Below are 18,990 nucleotides of genomic sequence, written 5' to 3' on the forward strand. Positions count from 1 at the left end.
ACAATTACGTATGTCAGACCGAATGACATTTGACATTGTGGTGTGAGAGGTTCTTTCTAAATGGGACAAGACTGAGGCAGATGGTACACCGAGGACAGTCTTTGTTTCACTTTTCCCCCCCTTCAAACAGAAATGCAGAGGGAGGTGAGAGAGAAGAAACCTGGGGGCTGGCAGCTGTCTTCTCAGTGGCTGATCTAAGGGCACAGTTTACCAAGGTCTCTTGTTAAGACTAAAACTTAGTGGTGAAGAAATGGAGTTAGGGGACATCTGGGTGGCCCTGTCCGTTCGGTGTCTGCCTTCAGCTCAGGTCGTGATCCCTGGGTCCTGGGATCGAGCCCAGTGTTCGGCCCCCTGCTAAGCTCAGTGTCTGCTTCTCTCTCTCCCTCTGTTGTTCCCCCTGCTTCTGTGTTCTCTTCTGTCTCTCAAATAAATAAATAAGATCTTAAAAAAAAAAAAAAAAAGAAAAGAAAAGAAAAGGAGTTAGTTAGAAATCATGTTTTTGTCTCTTAAAATGCCCAGGGGGCCTAGGGAACTATCTCAAAGGTAGGTAGCACGATAGTTTCAGCTCATCTCAGTTGCTAGGCTTAAACAAACAAGCTTCTACGTCGACAAGGAAAAAGTGACCCAGCTCCATGAAAGATACATCATTCTTTCAGAGTTCTCCCTTCATTCAAAGACACTTCACAGATACTTTCCTTGAATTTTTGCTGATCTGTCCTATGCACTGAAACTGTCACTTCATCTCTTACCAGACGTTTAGGTCTTCCCTTGTTCACTTTTCCTAAGGTTTAGAACACAGGGCGAAAGTTTTGCTCTGGGTAAAGACTGACCAGAGACCAGAGCAAAGAACAACTGCAAACTCCAGAAGTATCTCGGAAGACACTGTGGTCCAGTCGCTTTGATTTACTTATTTATTTATTTATATTATTATTATTTGTCAGAGAGAGTGAGCACAAGCAGACAGAGAGGCAGGCAGAGGCAGAGGGAGAAGCAGGCTTCCTGCTGAGCAAGGAGCCCGATGTGGAACTTGATCCCAGGATGCTGGGATCATGACCTGAGTCGAAGGCAGCTGCTTAACCAACTGAGCCACCCAGGCGCCTCTAATTTTTTATTTTTAAGATTTTATTTATTTATTTGACAGAGATCACATGTAGGCAGAGAGGCAGGCAGAGAGAGAGAGGAAGGGAAGCAGGCTCCCAGCTGAGCAGAGAGCCTGATGTGGGGCTCAATCCCAGGTCCCTGAGATCATAACCTGAGCCGAAGGCAGAGGTTTGTTTGTTTTTTTTTTTTAAGATTTTATTTATTTATTTGACAGAGAGAGATCACAAGTAGGCAGAGAGAGAGAGGAGGAAGCAGGCTCCCTGCTGAGCAGAGAGCCCGATGTGGGACTCGATCCCAGGACCCCGAGATCATGACCCGAGCCGAAGGCAGCGGCTTAACCCACTGAGCCACCCACGCGTCCCTCCAGTGGCTTTGATTTAAAACCAGACTGTAATTGGCTTCCTTCATGATCTTGGGAAAAAGCATCTAATTTGCTGCCTTCGGTATTCACTTCTGTCTGTCATTGTATCCGATGACCACGGACTCCTGCACAACAGCTGTGAATTCCCCTTCTCCCTCTCCCACATAGAGTCCACCACGAGGGCCTGCAAGGGTTGGGGGGGGCCAATCTTGTCCAACCGCGGGCATAATTCTTAAAGGCAAGTGTCATCCTGGGCTCAGGGCATTTGCTTCACTTTATTTCTTAGCATCAGTAAGGGGAGGATAATTTCTCTTAAGTGGGTAGATCTAGCTGAGGACACTGGATTCAGGAAACTTTTGCCTGCATTTTATTTTTATTTATTTTATTTGTTTATAAGATTTTGTTTTCTGAGAGAGGAGAGGGAGATGGAGAGAGGGTGCACATGTGCATGTATGAGCAGTGGGGAGGGGCAGAGGCAGGGGGAGAAGCAGCCTTCGCCCAGCAGGGAGCCTGATGCAGGGATTCTGCTTAACCCATGGAGCCACCCATGGGCCTCTCTGATCACAGGCCACACTCCTGCAACCCACTGTCTCCTAGCCACATACTTAAAGCTCACCCAGAGATGGACATTAAAGATAGAGGGAGAGAAACCAAGGTAAGTCTCGGTGGAGAAGTTCACATGCGACTCGCCCACAGAGAGCCCCTCTGCCGCCGAAACTTCTCGTCTGCGGGTACCTTCAGCTGTCTGGAAAGTGAAGTTAAGTGTGTCACACTTGCCTCAGAAGGAGCTCTTGAGGGTTGCAGAGCAGAGGCTTAGCTGTTCTGAGAGACGTGCTGTCCTCTCAGGGATCTCTTTTCCATGAAGGTTTCCTTGGACCCTGCTGCACACGCAGAGGGACATTATTAGCTCCCCCTGTGACAGGAGCTCCTAGGGTGACTGTGCCATAGCTTCGAGCCCAGTTCCCTCCCGGGTCCCCAGGGACTGTGGAAGAGTGGCTTTGCTCAGACCCCACCTTGGACCCCTCGATTTCTCTCCCGAGGGCCGGGTTTTCTTGCTGAGCTCTCAGGAGCTGGGAAGTCTTCCTTCCGCGGAGCACCATTATTTCATCAGGGACCCCCAGTAGGGTGTGCCTAGACGGAAGTCTTTTGTGAAAAGTTAGCTTTTAAGTAAATACCATAAAGCCTTTCTTCATGCCCCAGGAGCGTGAGACAGGGTCCTCTTCCACGTGTGTGGCCCAAGCACACTCAGGGACTTTTCCTCCCAGCTCGGAAACCCGCCATGTGGAAGTGATTGTCTGGAGAAGGGAGCTGCCTCAGACACAGGGGAGAAAGATGGTGTAGCAACACCCAGAACCAGTCCTGGAAGCTGCGGGACAATGTCAGTTCTGTGGTCCAGGGATGTGTTCTCAGACCCGTGATTTCCCGGATCCTTCGAAGGGGCTCCTGGCAAGCCTGCCCAGCTCCGTTCTCTGTCCTGTGCATACAAGATCTGTTCCCAGTCCTGGTGTTTGAGGGAGATGTGCAGCATCCATTCACAGGCAGCGTCTTGCTGAGCTAACGTTAGCACGAGCGACAAAATGCTCTCGAATTTCAACCTTAAAGACTTGGTCGGAACCGTACACCCCAACCAAACAGAAAAATAAATTGGGGGTTGATTGGGTGGAGATGAAACCCTGAATTTTTTTTTTTTTCCCCTGAGAACGCACAATGCACTTCAGTGTGAGAGACCAGCTAGAATGAGCTCCCCCTGAAAAACATTTCGCAGTTTCAGAGTCCGCGCCGCTAGTCACAGGGGAAAGGTGGCCAGCTAGGCTGCGGGTGAAATGATCGAGTCACACCAGTTCACCCAGGTGGTCTTTCTTTTTTCACTGGTAGAATGTTTGGGGTGCTGGGAAAATGGGTCCCAACTCCCACTATCTACTCGTTCATTTTAATGTTGGTGATTCTCTTTCTCCACATTGTCCCTCCACTGCAATTATGCTGGACCCAAGACGAGGGGAAGGGGCTGCCCCTGAGATCCCTCTGGAGAGCTGAATTTGCAGCTGGGACCTCTTCCTTGCCTTTCTAAGCTTGAGAGATCATTTTCCCTTTACCTTGAAGGTAAACCATGCCTAATAATCCACAGAGTGATTTTTCTGATGGGCAGTTTAGATGCCTGAGATAGCCTGAGGCTATCTGGGGACATTTGCAAAGGCTGCTGTGTTGCTTGGAAGCAGGCATCTGGCTACACAGCTAAATATTCCTCCTCCCTCCCCTTTTTTACAGACGGTATTTCCCAATTCCAGTTTCAAAAACATGGAATTGGTTAATAAGCCCAACATCCCTCTGAGACTGACATTTGCTTCCAAGGACCCTCTCATTTAGCCACTGATTTTGTGGGACTTTAAAAGGGAAGGTCTTCGCAAGTATTTTAAGTTGACGAATAAAAACAGATGCACCAGAGGGAGATTTGCCAATGGTATAAATACACAGGCGTTAAGCCCCCCTGTACATAAACTAAACATAAATGGAAAGACAATGAGTAAACGGCACATATGAACGGACAAAACCCCCGTGGACAAGCCGTAAAGATCTGACAGCAAGGCCCATATGTCTTTAAAATTCTCAGCTTTTCTACTCAAGCAATGTGTGATTTGTCCCAGGTTTACAGTTCATTCATCCCAATCCACGTCCGCCTTGGCACCGCTCGGTTCGTCCGCTGTCTGCACGTTGGAGCTTTTGGCAGATGCAGACGCTCTTGACAAGAACAGCTTCTGAGTGTTATTCAGACCCCTGATGGGCCTCCGATAGTATAAAACAAGGATTTGTAGCTCTTTAGGGATATAACGCTGTTTGAAGCAAAATATCTTCTCACTTCTTTTCCAGTACTTACATGTGGGGAGCTAATCCCAGAGCCAGGAGAGGAGGAGGGACCGGCACAGAAGCCGTTTTCCCAGAGGTCCCTGGGGGGGAAGTGAGCTGACTTTATTATAGAGCCGATGAGTGGTCTCTGATTATCTTCTTGAGCCCATCCTCAGCTGTGTCTTCCCAATGTCCTCTAGTCTCAGAGAAACACAAGTTGGGAATGTTATAAAGAACCCCCCCACCCCAGGTTTTTTTTTGGCAGGATCAAATGACAAGACCCATGAAAAGTAGGATAAAACTGTGTATTGCCATGCAAGATTCTCACTTTTGGAGGGAAGAGAGGGCTGTCTGTACAGACTGACTGGGGAAGCCACTGTTCCAGGTTGATTGCGAACGAGAGAGCGCTTAGATCCTTAGAAGACAGATTTCCGTATCACTGCGCGAATGTTGATTCCCCACTTAAGGGTCTAGTCACGTCATGCTCTCATTCATACAGTTTTCGTCAGCATTCCAAGCTGGGATCCCTGGCGTTGTACATCCCAGTCCTGTCTGGGGAAGGTGATGCTGCTTTGAACAGGGCTCACAAACAGGGCTCACACCTTGAGCTCCTCCAAGGCAAGCTCCTTTGACTTCTTTGACATGCCAAGACCGAAGGGGGACAAGTGTATTATTGGTTTGCAGGGAAGGGCTGGGAGCCCAGCACGGGGCTGAGATCAGAGAGACGGTGGCCCCTCCCAGGACAGCTGGCCATCCGGTGGTCTTGCTGTGAGTGATTGCCAGACAAGCCTTCTAAAGCGGGAGCTATTCACAAGAAGAAGGTGGAATATTCTGCCATCGGCCAGGGCAAGGCGGCTTTACCTTGCTTGGAATTATTCAGGAGGCTGCACAGCTTTGCATAGCAACAGAGGGCTTGTTGACAGGACTTGGAGGCTTGGGGGGGGTGCTGGGAAGAGGGGACTATTCTATTCTCTGGGACCGCCACACGCACACACAGTCATTAACCCCCTGCGGACAAGTGTGAAATTGTGCTGTGTTGGGGGCTGGGCTCACTTGTGTGGCCCCATTGAGACCATTTTTCACCCCCTGTTGGCCAGTAAAGAACCAGGCTCATTAGTGGGTTGGGGGTGCCCTGCCTTGCCACAACACTACTTAGACAGTTGAGGTTCCAGAATGTTCTGCTCTACACTAGGTGGGGTGGGGGGGGTGCCCTGCACAGAGCGGCCAGTTAGCTGGGTCCCTCCACCCTGCCTAGAGGTGAGCCCTTCTCCCATGGAGCTAGGGTTTGGGGGGAAATGCACGGCCCACCCAGCCCCTCCACTCCCCCTCCTCCCGACCAAGGAAGGAAAGTCACACTTCTCTTCTGGAGAGGAGCTCTCCATTCAGGGCAGTCCGATTTTTGTTTTCTAGTACAAAGGAATGAGGTCAGTCTTCCCCCAACATTACCTGTTAGTTACCACTTGGGCCACCGTAGTGGTCTAATTTGGGACAAGTCACAGCCTCTGAGTCAGGCTCTCAGGACTCGATAGAAAATCAGCTCCTAGGGGAAGGTGTCAGGAGACCGGCCAGAAGGCTCTCCTGTGTCTGGCAGATCTTGCGCCTTGGGGTATCTGGGTAAATGTCCAGTATTAAGAAAAGGCAAGGACTTACTGAGGTGCTAAAAGATCGGTGCTTTTTTTTTTTTTTTTTTTTGGGAGAGCGAGATTCGACAGTGAGCCTGTTGATCATTTCGGAGCTCTAGTTTCTCCCCGTGTAAAGTGGAAAGGATAATGCCTACCTGATGGGGAAAAACTAGACACGAGCCCTAGGGGAGGAGTTATAGAAATCATGGCCAGTCTCTGGGATGGTGTACTGGGCACACTTCAAAAACAAAGATGCGGGCGCCTGGGTGGCTCAGTGGGTTAAGCCGCTGCCTTCGGCTCAGGTCATGATCTCAGGGTCCTGGGATCGAGTCCCGCATCGGGCTCTCTGCTCAGCGGGGAGCCTGCTTCCTCCTCTCTCTCTCTGCCTGCCTCTCTGCCTACTTGTGTTCTCTGTCTGTCAAATAAATGAATAAAATCTTTAAAAAAAAAAAAAAAACAAAGATGCAGGTGCTGATGTGGGAAGTCGAAAAATACAAAGTGGTTAAGGACAAGCTGTGGTACAATGTGTGTATGAGAGAGAGAGAGAGAGAGAGTGTGTGTGTGTGTGTGTGTGTGTGTAAAAAAGTTAGCGGATGTTGCATGGGGAGGTATGGATCCTAGAATGCATGTCACCAGGAGGGGGAAGAGGAATCCTAAGAATCGGTGGCAAGTTGGCTTCGAGAAGAGGGAGAGTTAGGTGCAGGAGGAAGGTGTGTACTTTTTATTTATATATTTCTATTTTCTCCGCTTAAATTTTTTGTCCAGGTCTGTCTATCCCTCTTGTTTTCAGAAGGACAACAGGTTATTTGCAGAGTAAGATGATGGCTCTTCCTTTTCCTGTTCTTTGGGATCAAAGAAATGAAAACTTTCGATGTTGGTATGGAATTTTAAATTAAGTCACGTGTCAAGTGCCCAGAGCACAGAAGAGGCTTGATTCATGTCTGTGCAGATAAAATGGAGGCAAGACCTGAGTGTTCTTTCTACTGACCATTTCTTTCTTTCTTTCTTTCTTTTTTTTTTTTTGATAGTGATGATGACTGTCTATTAGATACCATATATCATTTTTGTGGCTATTTTTTTTTTAAGATTTTATTTATTTATTTGACAGACAGAGATCACAAGTAGGCAGAGAAGCAGGCAGAGAGAGAGGAAGGGAAGCAGACTCCCTGCTAAGCAGAGAGCCCGATGCGGGACTCGATCCCAGGACCCTGGGATCATGACCTGAGCCGAAGGCAGAGGCTTAACCCACTGAGCCACCCAGGCGCCCCTTCATGGCTATTTTTTAGAGAGCGCTTACCATCTATTTGTCACTTCTTCATAGACGTCACTGTCCTAGACGTGGTGAAAGATTGCTGGATTTGGGAGTAGGACCACGTTTGCCTACGAATACTGTGATTTGGGGCTTGAGGTCGCTTACTCGTTCTGAGCGTTCACCGGGATCTAGATGACGTCCAAGGTCCTGCTAAGCTTGAAATGTACATGTCCGCTTGCTGGCGAGCTTGAGGGAGCTAGAAAGGGAGAGCGGGGAGTGGCGTCTGTCAGAGAGTTCAAAGGCAAGACAGAGGAGTCATGGAGAGAAGTTGGAGGTTAGGAAACAGTTTCCTGAAACAGACCCAATCTGTTACAAACCCACACAGCCACGAGCTTGCTCATTCTGCTTCCCAGGCAAGAACTGCACACTGTGTCTGCCAATAAATCCATAACAGGGCTCTTTTTGCTATTCTAGAAGGCTGCAAAGATAGGTTTTCTATTTCTTTGGGTTGGATTTTTGTTGGCAGTTTCTTCTTTCTGGTGATTTGTTTCAAATCTAAAAGGGAAGGTCAGTGCTTTGGGCTGTGTATTTACTTAACTCCATTTCTCACTTGTTGGAATATATAATGTCAATTTTCTTAGTCAAGAGCGGTTTCTAGTAGGAAACAGATCTGTAACGCAGAGGCCTCCGCTGTCCTGTATGGATGGGTGGGTAAGGATCTCATGCACTTAAAATTCAATAAATACTGGATACAGAGTACCGTGGCCCTGTCCCCCATGGCCCCTTTCCAAGGGAATGCCCAGCCCTCATTTTTCTCATTAAGAAGCCCCTCGATAAAAGCTGGCCTGCTTTTATCAGGCTCCTAATGTGTGGGGATTATGTCCTTCCTTCTAGTCTGGGCATTGCTCTGGCGGCCAGGTGAGCTAGTGCGGGGGGCCGATGGAAGCAGGGAAAGACCGTTCCCCTCTCCGAGCCTGGCTTTCCTGCAGCAGGCCTGTGGAACAGCAACAGTCAGCCTGGGGGGACTTGGGAGCTGTTGCCATGGTCACTCCCCAGCGCGCCCAAGGCCGAGTCCCGCATCCACGGCAAGACTTCATTAGAGACAGAGCAGCACGTGACTGTAAGCCTCAAATCACCTCGTAGGGACGGGGCCCGGCCTCATCCCTTATTGCCCCGTGAGCTAAATGGAGCCGATCTGTGGCCTGCAGACCCACGTTTTCCTAACACCGAAACAAACGCTCCAACCCTCCCAACACTGTCGACAGGATCCACAAGCAAAACTGTAGCAACACGAAGGGAAAACAATGACAATTCTGTTTCCTAACAAAAAACAGTAATTTGAACAAACCACTGGCATGATTTTACATACTTGTACTCCTATTATGGCCAGAAGTTTTGTATTTTTTTTTCCCCACATAATGCATCTTGGGGAACATTTTCCCATGTTACTTTGTGGCCTTCGTAATTAGCTCCATTACCGTGTAAAGGAAAATAAACACGGTTGTCTTGAGGCCCCCCAGAGATTAAGCCTCCCTGACATAGGACAGTAAGTAGATCATATAAACTCTCTAACTCTGATTACAGATGGAAATTCAGTTGCGGGGGTTTGCCACTGCTTATGAGGAAGTCCCAGCCTTCATTTCCTTGTCCTCTGAAGCGTATCCACAACTTCCTGGCTTCTCTCTCCTGCCATATATTCTCGAACGGGGCTGTTGCTTGTCTTCGAGAAAATTCAGCCAGGGACGACTTCTTCATGAGGAGGAAGCAACATCCGACCTCACGTCTCACCATGCACCTGACTAGAAACCTCCGCTAGGATTTCTCAAGGCCCACAGTCATTTTGAGAACTCCTTCAGAGTTCTCCCCCCATTTAAAGGTTGTGATACATAATGCAGATGTCAGAAAACGTCCCCAGAATTCAGTCAGATGAACAGTGGACTTCCTGAATGTAGGAGGCATCACTGACCTTGATTCCCGTTCTCCGGGAAGGAGTCAGGGGGAAGAGGTGTTGCCCAGTGTGGCCGGGACTTGGGGGATCTCTCCATTTCCAGGGCCAGAGCTCTGGTTCAGCAGCCACCGTTGATTGGCTTTGACGGTGTGAGGTCTCAGCCCCGCGGGGGAGAGCTGGGCATCTGGCTGGAAGCTGTGCTGTGAGGGCAGAACTCCCACAGCCAGCCTGGGCCCTGCGCTCTCCCCGCTGGGACATTCCCACCAGCTCGCCTCATCTCCGAGGCACTGCACGCCAGAGTGGGGACCCTCCTCGGTGCCTGCGGGCTCAGCAGCGCCAGCCGTCTGCGCGGCCCCTGTTAGCCACACACAGCGGGGCTGGCTGTCACCGCTTACAGCCCACCTGCTCTGAGAGAGAGAGGCTCTCTTTACGTCGCTAGTAAACATGGCCAGACAGTGACGGGGAGCAGGCACTAGTAAAACATTGACAAAACTTTCAAGTTCGGTGGCCCGGAATCACATCTGACTAGAGCCCGTCCGAAGGGCAGCAGCAGGTCTGGCGAACAGGTTGCAGTTTTATCTGAGTCAGCTTTCAGGATTTTTCTTGGTTTGATGGTTTTCAGCTTATAAAACAAATTCTTTTCTCCTACAATTATGTGAGATTACAGTCGGCAAGGAAGTGTTTTTGCCTATGGATGTCCTCTGATTTGTCTTTCAAGCAGCCCGGGAGGGTCAAATAACCATCATACTTGTCAGAAAATGGGGAGGGGCTGGACTCAAAATCACTCCACCGCTGCCAGTCAAAAGAAAGGGAAGATGTTGTGATCTGCTAATTGCGTTGCTGCAATTAAGAATTTGGGGCTGATGGCTCCGGGAGCTTACAATACATAAAGATCAGCAGCCATTTGAGTTGAAAGGCTCCATCCTGTGACCTGTTTTTAATTGACTTCCCTCCTCCACTTTCTTCAAAGCAGGGCCCTGCTGAAGCCACCAGCTCTGACTTTGAAGCTTCCTTGAAAAAGAGAAAAAAACAAAGCAAAACAAAACAAAAAAAAAACCCACAAAGGCCAACAGTCAAGGGCTTTCAACCACATAATGTTTTAGGATAAATTTACAAATGTCTTTTTTTTTTTTTTTTAGTATCTCAAAAGGGTACTTCTCATGAGTTCTTTGATCTGGAAAAACCAAAAAAGAAACTTGAGACATGCCATATTGATCATGTTTAAAGACATCTTATTTAACAATTGGTCTAGTCACAAGTGTCTGCTTTTCCACTGTTTTTCTGATGATGGAAGTTTGACATTTCTGATACGTATGGAGGAGCAGATCAGCTCCTTTCTCCTTGGAATACCTCATCTGTGAGGTAATTATCACATAATGGCCAGTGGCTGGTTCTCTTGGACAACCTTTGCTGAACCCTGTGGACAGCCAGCTGTGACTCACTCACGGGTCCGGGAGGTACCCTTTATGAGTCCATGGTCTGCGCTCAGGGAACACATCGTCTCTAACCACCTTTATTTATATCGTTCACCTTACAGAAATAAAATCCCAATAATTTGATGTTAAATTTATTATTTGCCAAGATCAGACACACAGGAAGAATGTATGCAAATGTATGAAAAAAAAGAAGGTATCCTAACCCATCATGTAAGAATATTTGGATAGCAGAATCAGAACATTAAAAAGTGGGGCAGGGGCCTTCTTTGAAGTGCTCGAAATATTTGCAAAGTTTTGTGGCCTGGGGCTAGAATACAGCAACCCATTTAGTTTGTCCCCATTCATGGGTGTTCAAATCAAAGCTAACTCTGTTTTTTATATTGGCACCCCCCCACTTTTTTTTTAAAAGATTTTATTTGAGAGAGAGAGAGCTAGCACAAGTAAGGGGAGCAGCAGGGAGAGGGAGAAGCTGACTCCCGGCTGAGCAGGGAGCCGGATGCAGGGCTCGATCTCAGGACCCCAAGATCATGACATGAGCCAAAGGCAGGTGCTTGACCGACTGAGCCACCCAGGCACCCTCACATGGCATCTCCTTCTCATTTTGACAATGTCGAATGTCCTGGGTCCTTTATAGGACAGCCCCTCACATTTGCGTAACGCATTTCCAATCAGAGCTCCCCAAGCCCATGTCCGCCCAATATAAAATCGTTTAAACCCTGCTTCAATCCTGTAAGGCAAGTATGGTTGTTACCTGCTGTAGAGACCTAGGTTCAGAGAGATTTAGGAAGTGTAGTAAGTGAACCAAGATGAGATCTGATCCCACATCCTTGTACCTAACGTGTGCATCTGTTCTCTCCATGCATCCAGGCTTAATGTGCAAAAGAGTAGGGTAGGGTAGTGTTTACTCTGTGCCTCTGTGCCAACACTTGAGTCAAAATCCTACAACTCTCTTTATTCTGGGAAATTTGCAAGACCTGTATCACCCAAAAGGAACCTTTGGCATTCACATTCATTCACTTACCTTTTTTTTTTTTTTTTTTTTTTTTTTGAGCTCTGCTGTTTACCAGATCCCCTTTTTGGGGTGAGGATACTGCAGAGAACACAACTGATCAGTCTGTCCTCCTGGGTTGGAGGAGATAGAAAACAGGTGTGTAACAAAAACACTTTCTGATAGCTATCAGTGTTATGGAGAAAGCAGAGTGAGTATGTGGAGGAGTTGCTGGGGTTGGTGAGTTGGCAGTGGTGTTGGGGGTAGTCTGCGAGGTAGTGTTTTAGGAGGGGATTCCTTGTCCGTCTGCCCCAAACATTCAGATGCATGTGTTTTACACATTCTTTGCTGGCCAGCATGTGGATTCTTGCGTTGCATGAGATCTTTCACAGAGAACAGCTTTCATTTTACAGAATAAAAGCTAAGAGAGAGAGGGACCCCTGGGGGGCCCAGTTGGTTGGGCATCTGCCTTCGGCTCAGGTCATGATCCCGGGGTCCTGGGATCGAACCCCGTGTTGGAATCCCTGGTTAGTAGGGATTCTCCCGCTCCCTCTGCCTGCTGTCCGTGGTCTCTTTCTCTCACTCTCTCTCTCTCAAATGAATAACATCTTTAAAACAAAACAAAACTAACAGAGAAAGAAGTCAAGGCACTTGGTCAGGGTCATGCAGATGATTCCTGTGTGATTAGAGCTGCGTTCCAGGTTTCCGGACTCCCACAGCAAAGATCCTTCTATCACTCCATACACCATGAATCCACCCGAGCCACCGACCCTGTGGGTCCTCCTCATTTAGACCAAAGGCCCGGGAGACCCACGCAGGGAGACAAACGCTGTGTTCCTTGTAGCTCAGAGTCTGAGTCCCCAACGGCACGCCCACCCTGAGCGCGCCCGCGTGGACGTGTCCGGATCCAAATCACCAGCTTCCTCACTCCTGGCTGGATGGGAAAAGAGCAAGCAGATTGGAGCCATGGCTGCAGAACCTTCCCTTGTGTGTGGCTACCAGGCGTGGATTTTCCGGTCCTCTGAGGACCTCTGTGATGCTTTGTGGATGACTGTGGACAAAGGGCTTGGCAAGGCCGGTTGTACTCAGGCTGCATGTGCCATGGAAACCCAGCCAGGTCAGCTTAGCCCCAAACAGTCCCTGGGTCCCGTCCCAGCCGTTCACCTCTCTCGGTCTGTGGCAGAGACCTGGAAACACAAACTGGCCTCAGACTATGCCCCTCGGCCACGTGTGCGAGACCCGGGCCGCCCTCATGGGCCGCTGTACCTAGTTCTGTCATCTTTGGCTCTACACTTGGAAAAGTGCTTTCATATCATTGAAGTGGTGAAACGTTTTATTTTCTCACCATAGACAGAAAGCGTGTCCTCTGTGGACAACAGAGAAATTACTGAGGACCGCAAGAAATTTACAGCACTTGTCCCAACCCAGTCACCGGACGGGGATTGTTAATAAATGCCAAGTAAAGCCCCAGTCTGTTTTTCTATGACTTAAAATACCCCTTTAAAAATAATTTTAAAAAATTGGCGCATCCCATAAATTGCTTTGCAACGAGCTAGTTGGTTTTCATTTCTCTTGATGCTGTAATAATAATATCATCTGAATTTTCCCTGACTGCCTCCTCTAACTCAGCTACAAATGTTCTAAAAAAAACAGCTGCTGCAATTCCCACTTTACAGCCAGAGAACCGGGGGTTCTGAGATTGTTTGTTCTTTCTCTCCATTCTCTCATTCGATAACCTCATTCCTGGCTAGGTCTCCTGGCTCATTTGTCAGCTCTAGCTCAGAATCTTCTTGCCAGCCCCGACCTTTCCTCTCAGCCATAGGCTTTGTTATCCACTTGTCCCCTTGACGCCTTCATTGGATCTCAAAGGTGCTTACGATAGTTTACACGATGACTATGAGGGCGTACACCTCCGTTATCCCAGCGTTGGTCTGGGCCACCATCTTCGCCATCTCCATCAGGACACTCTTGACCTTCTTGAATTTACTCACTACCCAGCCGCTAAAGAATCTTTTCAAAACGCAAATCTGATTACGCCACCACCAACTCCTAACCCGTAAGTGACCTTCTTCAGCTCTTCAGGTGAAGACCGGAATCCTTAACTTGGCCCACCCAGCTGCTATGTTCTGCCGGCCTCCCCACCTGGGCTCCGTTCACACCTGCTCCCCACGCTCTACTCGACAATCACACGGACATTCTGTTCATGTACCTAAATCTCAATAAAAATTGTGGACTTGTTCCTTCTGACTGGAATGCTCTTCCCGCCCCCCAACTCCCCATTTATTCTTTGGCTGCATTATTCCTACTTTGTCCTTCCACGTTGGCCCCATTCCCCTCTCCTAGGGATAAGGCTCCCTTGATCCCTGGTGACCACATCAGTTTTTTACATTATTCACTCTCTTCGCACGGTGCCCCTCTTCTCTGTAGCTCTTCCTGCGGCTATAAACTTACAGGATTCTTTGATTAAGAGACCATAATGACGTTTAGGCTGTAAGCTCCGTCAGGGCAGGAGCCATACTTGCTCGTGTCTGCCATTATGTCTTTTTTTCCCCTTAATTAAAAAAATTTTTTTAAGTTTTACTTTATTTATTAATTTTAAGTAATCTTTCCACCCGATGTGGGGCTCAAACTCACCACCCTGAGATCAAGACTTGGACGCCCCACCAACTGAGCCAAGCCAGGCGCTCCGTACCATTACTTCTGTCTTATTGCCTAAAGCACTGACTAGCACGTATCTGTCACTAACCACGTGTTGGGTGAATGAGCTGTATGACTCATCAAGATTTACCCAGCTAAAGGGCCTGCGCCCGAATGGAACCTGCCATTCGTCCTATGACACGGTGGTGCCAGGAAGGCATAAATCATTAAACTCATTTACGTATAATATTATGTATAATGATATCCTCCAACATTGAGGACCATTTCCAAGATCTCTAAACCTACCTCTGTCTGCTTTGACATCTCTACCTACCTACACAGAGCGAAGCATTTGTGTCGCTCGCTGATGAGAATTTTATTGTGATAGCATGTTTTGATTCATATGTATTAAAGTACACATATTCTTTGACTGACATCTCAGCTTTGGGTTATATACTAGGGAGGAAAGCACGCTTTGAGGACAACATACAAGAGGTATGAGGGCAGAAGCAAAGGGACAGTGGTAGCCAAGTCAAGTTTCCCAGGATTGGGAGGGGTATGGACAAAGAGGAGAGAGGAACTAACTTCAGGGTATTTTCACTGGGAGAGACCTCAGAAATCCTCTCATTTGGCCTTCTAATTTTATAGATTGCTTTGATATGGCCCCGTTCAGAGGTGTAGCTATTGGGAACTCCAAGACTAAAACCCATACATCTTCCTCACAGAGACTAAAACTCGCAAACACTCCTATGTTAGCCCATCAACAAGTACTAATGGACCCTTTACCACATACTTTGTATATTTAGTATGGCGAATGTAGGGAACAGCTAGTGAATTAATAGCAACCATAAACAATAATAGTCACAATGAGAGCAGTGTTTTGTGTTAATATGATGCTTTAATCTTTGCAAATTACTTTTGTGGGCTGCCTAACCTGCAATCCCCACAAAACCACGGCGGGAGACCCGGCATGATTTTCCATAGAAGGGAAGGTTGCGTAACTTGTCCAAAGCTGCAAGTCCCCGAAACGGCAGAGCTTAGCCCCAAATTCAGATTCCTGGACTCCACGCGGGAACGAGTGATTGCTACCTTGACTCTTGCTGCTGTGTGAAGCGTGAAAACAGATGCCGTGGCTCTCCCAGGCCTCTGAAGTTCCCCGCTGAGGTGGAGGCTCACCTTCCACGTTTAAGAACATGCAAGGAATAATGCAGACCCTGACCTCAAGCAACCCAGACCTCTCCTAGGCTCAGCCCTCCCTTCAGCATCAGTCAGGATGCAGGATCTCACAGGGCAGAGATTCTCTGCCAAGTTCAGCAGGGGGCATTGGATTAAGATTCTCACATTGACAGCAATTTTGTCCTGTGAAATTGTACCCTGCCTTTCTTACGCATTCCTCTCACACCTGGGAGGATCGGAATCTCTTTCTTTCTGCAAACACATCTACCTCAATACATAGATCATTTTAAAAAAAAAAGAAAGAAAGAAAGAAAGAAATGTTGTTTCTTTGAAAATAATTCACTGTCACCCTTCCATTTGAGTCATTTGGTAAGTTCTGAATGTATCTTTCTTTCCAGAGGCCCTGAAAAGGTGTTTGTTTTCCTCTGCTTTTAACCAGCTGGGTGCCAGCATTTTCTTTCCTCCTCTCCATCTGACATAAGTTGGGTGTTTTGCTTCTGTCTGCTCTTCCAGCTGGTGACCTGCAGGTAGTTGGGATAAAAGAGGCTTTCTCTCAACTCCGACAGTGCCCCAAGGCCCACCCCAAACACAGATACACACACACACACACACACACACGCGTAAACAGTGTGGAGTATAATAGTTTGACGTACAGGATACTCTGCAGTGAGAGGGCGGTTCACGTCTCCCCGTGGTCCTGTGTGCGCCGGCAGTAGGGGAAATGGACTTGGCCGCAATCCGTGCAAATCAGCATCCTGGAAAAGGAAGGTCTGGGTCAGGAGGAAGGAATATTCCATCCTGAGGAAGAAAGATTAGGTCTGTTCAACATGCGTGCTTGGGGAGAGCTTTCACGTTGACAATGCACCACGGCTCCTAATTTAGCCAGCTCTCAGTCTGAGATTACTTAACCTGTATTTAGAAGAAAGACACATTCATGATTGTTATGAAGCCGTCTAATTTTAGAACTATTACTAGAATCAAACGCAGGGATATGATAATATTTAACTAGAAGTATGACTAAGAAAGCTCCCCATATTTCCACATGTTGCTCTTAAAGGCTGTAATTAAACGGAGGTCGTGTAACAGGGAACCGTCTTTCGGGTGAGACGGTAAAGAAGGAATTGATTTTAGGAACAAGCTTTGTTTGGTGGGATGAGCCACTGAGACGATAGGTGCCCTTTTCAGATTTGGTCCCATCATTTAGATGAAAGATGATATGGCTTTTTTTTAAAGTCTAGATGGAGACCAGGGCTCGCTCCCAGCTCTCACAGGACATGCGTGACCATCAGGAACCACCTCAAATGGTGAAGGTGGAGGGAGGTGTCAGAGGTCCGGATGAGACGTGGACACCCAGTAGCTCAGACTTCCCTCCTGTGTGGTGTGTCTCATACAGTTTGTTATCATCATAAATTTCCCTCCCTCTTTGCCTCTCTCTCTCTCTCTGTCTCTTCCTCTCTCTCTCTCTCTCTCTCTGTGTCTCTTTTGCCTGCTTGCCTTTACCTTTGGGCTAAGACTTCCAAAACAGTGGCAGTCTAGAAGGATGATTTTAGTTGCATTCACCTTCTTGAATCTGATGGGAAAACCTGGGGTTTGCTTTTCATCACGATGCCAGTTGAATGTTTTATGTTCGTTTTCTGTCTGTCCCAGAAAGTCAGGGCATTGGCCAGTGGTGCACGAAGAACCCCCTTGGGGGTGGAGCAGGGAGTAGTTTAGGCCTTTATGCTTTGAGATCCGTCTGGTTCTTAGTCCCTCCAGCCTTCACCTTCACCTGCTTGGCCTTGTCCACCCCTCCAGGACCAGTTCCTGAGCTGAGGCAGGCAGGAGGCTGGCCTGGCATGCTGGGGAGAAGTATTAAATTGCCTTTGACGTTAGTACCTCGCTGAACTTACGCTGTGGCTCCAACGTGCAGATTTCTGCCTTATCCCCCAGACGTGGCCTTGATTTTGAACTGAATTCTATTCAGTAAGTGAATCTTTGAGTTTCTGTCTCTCTAAATAGCTTGTGACAGGTGCCATTCGGTATCATGGCTCTGGACCGAAGGGCCTGGGTTCAGATCCTCTTTCTTCTACTGTAGCTGTTTACATCTCAGGCAAGTTATTGAATGTCTTTATGCATCCTTGCTCGTCAAATCAGGATGATAGCCATACTCGTCTCATAAGGATGTTGTGAGCTTTAAATGAACAAATGTGTAGGAAGATGGAGAAGGATACTCAGCACGTAGTATGAAATTCCCTAAAAACGTGTAGTTGTCATCACCAGTGGAAAATGCAGCACTACTGTTATCCCTTTTGTTTGTAAAGATCTTATTTATTTATCAGAGAGAGAAAGAGAGCATGGATGTGGGGGAGGGGTGGAGGAAGAGGGAGAAGCAGACTCCCCTGCTGAGCAGGGAGCCTGATGTGGGACTCGATCCCAGGACCCCGGGATTATGACCTGAGCCAAAGTCAGCCCTTTAACCAATTGAGCCACCCAGGCACCCCTACAGTACTGTGACCCATTTTGAATTGTACCTGAGTACCTTCTGTCTAGCTTCTCTCAGGGCTGGTTGTCCACTCTGGGATTCTTTATCTTGGTGGTGAGGGACCTGCTCCCCGCTGTTAGGCTCAGCTTGGCAGGACACCCCATTACCACAAACTAACAAGTTGGAAGAATGAGTGCTCTGCACTGTCCTGCTGCCTGACCTCAAGTCACACTATTCTCTCTGCCGATCGAATACAGTTTTTCTTCAAAGACTCCCTTCTGAGTTTAATCCTGCTGTCCACCTTCTACCCCATACATCATGAACCCCTCCCAGTTTTTGGTCAGGATGTTCACGGCTTGCTGACTGGCTTTCTTTCTTTCTTTCTTTCTTTCTCTCTTTCTTTCAGCATCTGATACCCTCATGTAACTTACGTCAGTGTTTTTCCAAAAGTGACACTGACTCAACAGTAGGAGATACTGTCCCAGCTCCGCACAGTCACTTCTGTTCATCCTGAACCAGAGTTCGCAAACACAAAATCGTGTTACTTGATCAGTTTGCTTGCCCACCTCTTCACTGAACCTAAGATGCGCCGTTAACGCTGTGCCAGGACATAAAACACATATGAAATCCTGGATGGCATGGCCACTGCCCTTGCTGAACTCAACACTTGAGTCGGATAAGACAAAGACTGTGACCTTGGAGGACAGGTGGCGGAAGTGAAGACGTTGACCACAGCCCAGGAGGAAAGTGAGTCCGAGTTGAATCATGCAATTTTTAAATAGGACACGATGATTTCTGCGTTCTTTCTCTAGAATCCAAGAAAAAAGTATTTGTCCCCCCCTACTTTTTTTTTTTTAAAGATTTTATTTATTTATTTGACAGAGATCACAAGTAGGCAGAGAGGCAGAGAGAGAGAGAGAGAGAGGAGGAAGCAGGCTCCCTGCAGAGCAGAGAGCCTGATGTGGGGCTCGATCCCAGGACCCTGGGATCATGACCTGAGCTGAAGGCAGAGGCTTTAACCCACTGAGCCACCCAGGCGCCCTGTCCCCCCCTACTTTTAATTAGCTGGGTGCCCACACTTTGTTTTTCTCTTGATCTGCAGAAGGAAGAGAACATTCCAGTCAGGGTACTAATGTTTCAGAAGGTTCCAGTTTGGTGATATTAATT

The 18,990-nt window shown here is 47.9% G+C and overlaps 1 long non-coding RNA gene across 1 annotated transcript; it reads right to left on the reverse strand.

Annotated features, from left to right (window-relative positions):
* Nucleotides 1–4,549: 4,549 nt before the first annotated feature.
* LOC122900824 lies at nt 4,550–9,365 on the reverse strand. Its single transcript, XR_006383312.1, has 3 exons — nt 9,144–9,365; nt 7,223–7,433; nt 4,550–4,855 (listed from the first exon to the last, which is right to left on the reverse strand). It is a non-coding gene; the product is annotated as an uncharacterized LOC122900824 (long non-coding RNA).
* Between the last annotated feature and the right edge of the window lie 9,625 nt (nt 9,366–18,990).

Source organism: Neovison vison, chromosome 1, assembly GCF_020171115.1.
Source record: "Neovison vison isolate M4711 chromosome 1, ASM_NN_V1, whole genome shotgun sequence".
In the NCBI taxonomy this organism is placed as follows: Eukaryota; Metazoa; Chordata; class Mammalia; order Carnivora; family Mustelidae; genus Neogale; species Neogale vison.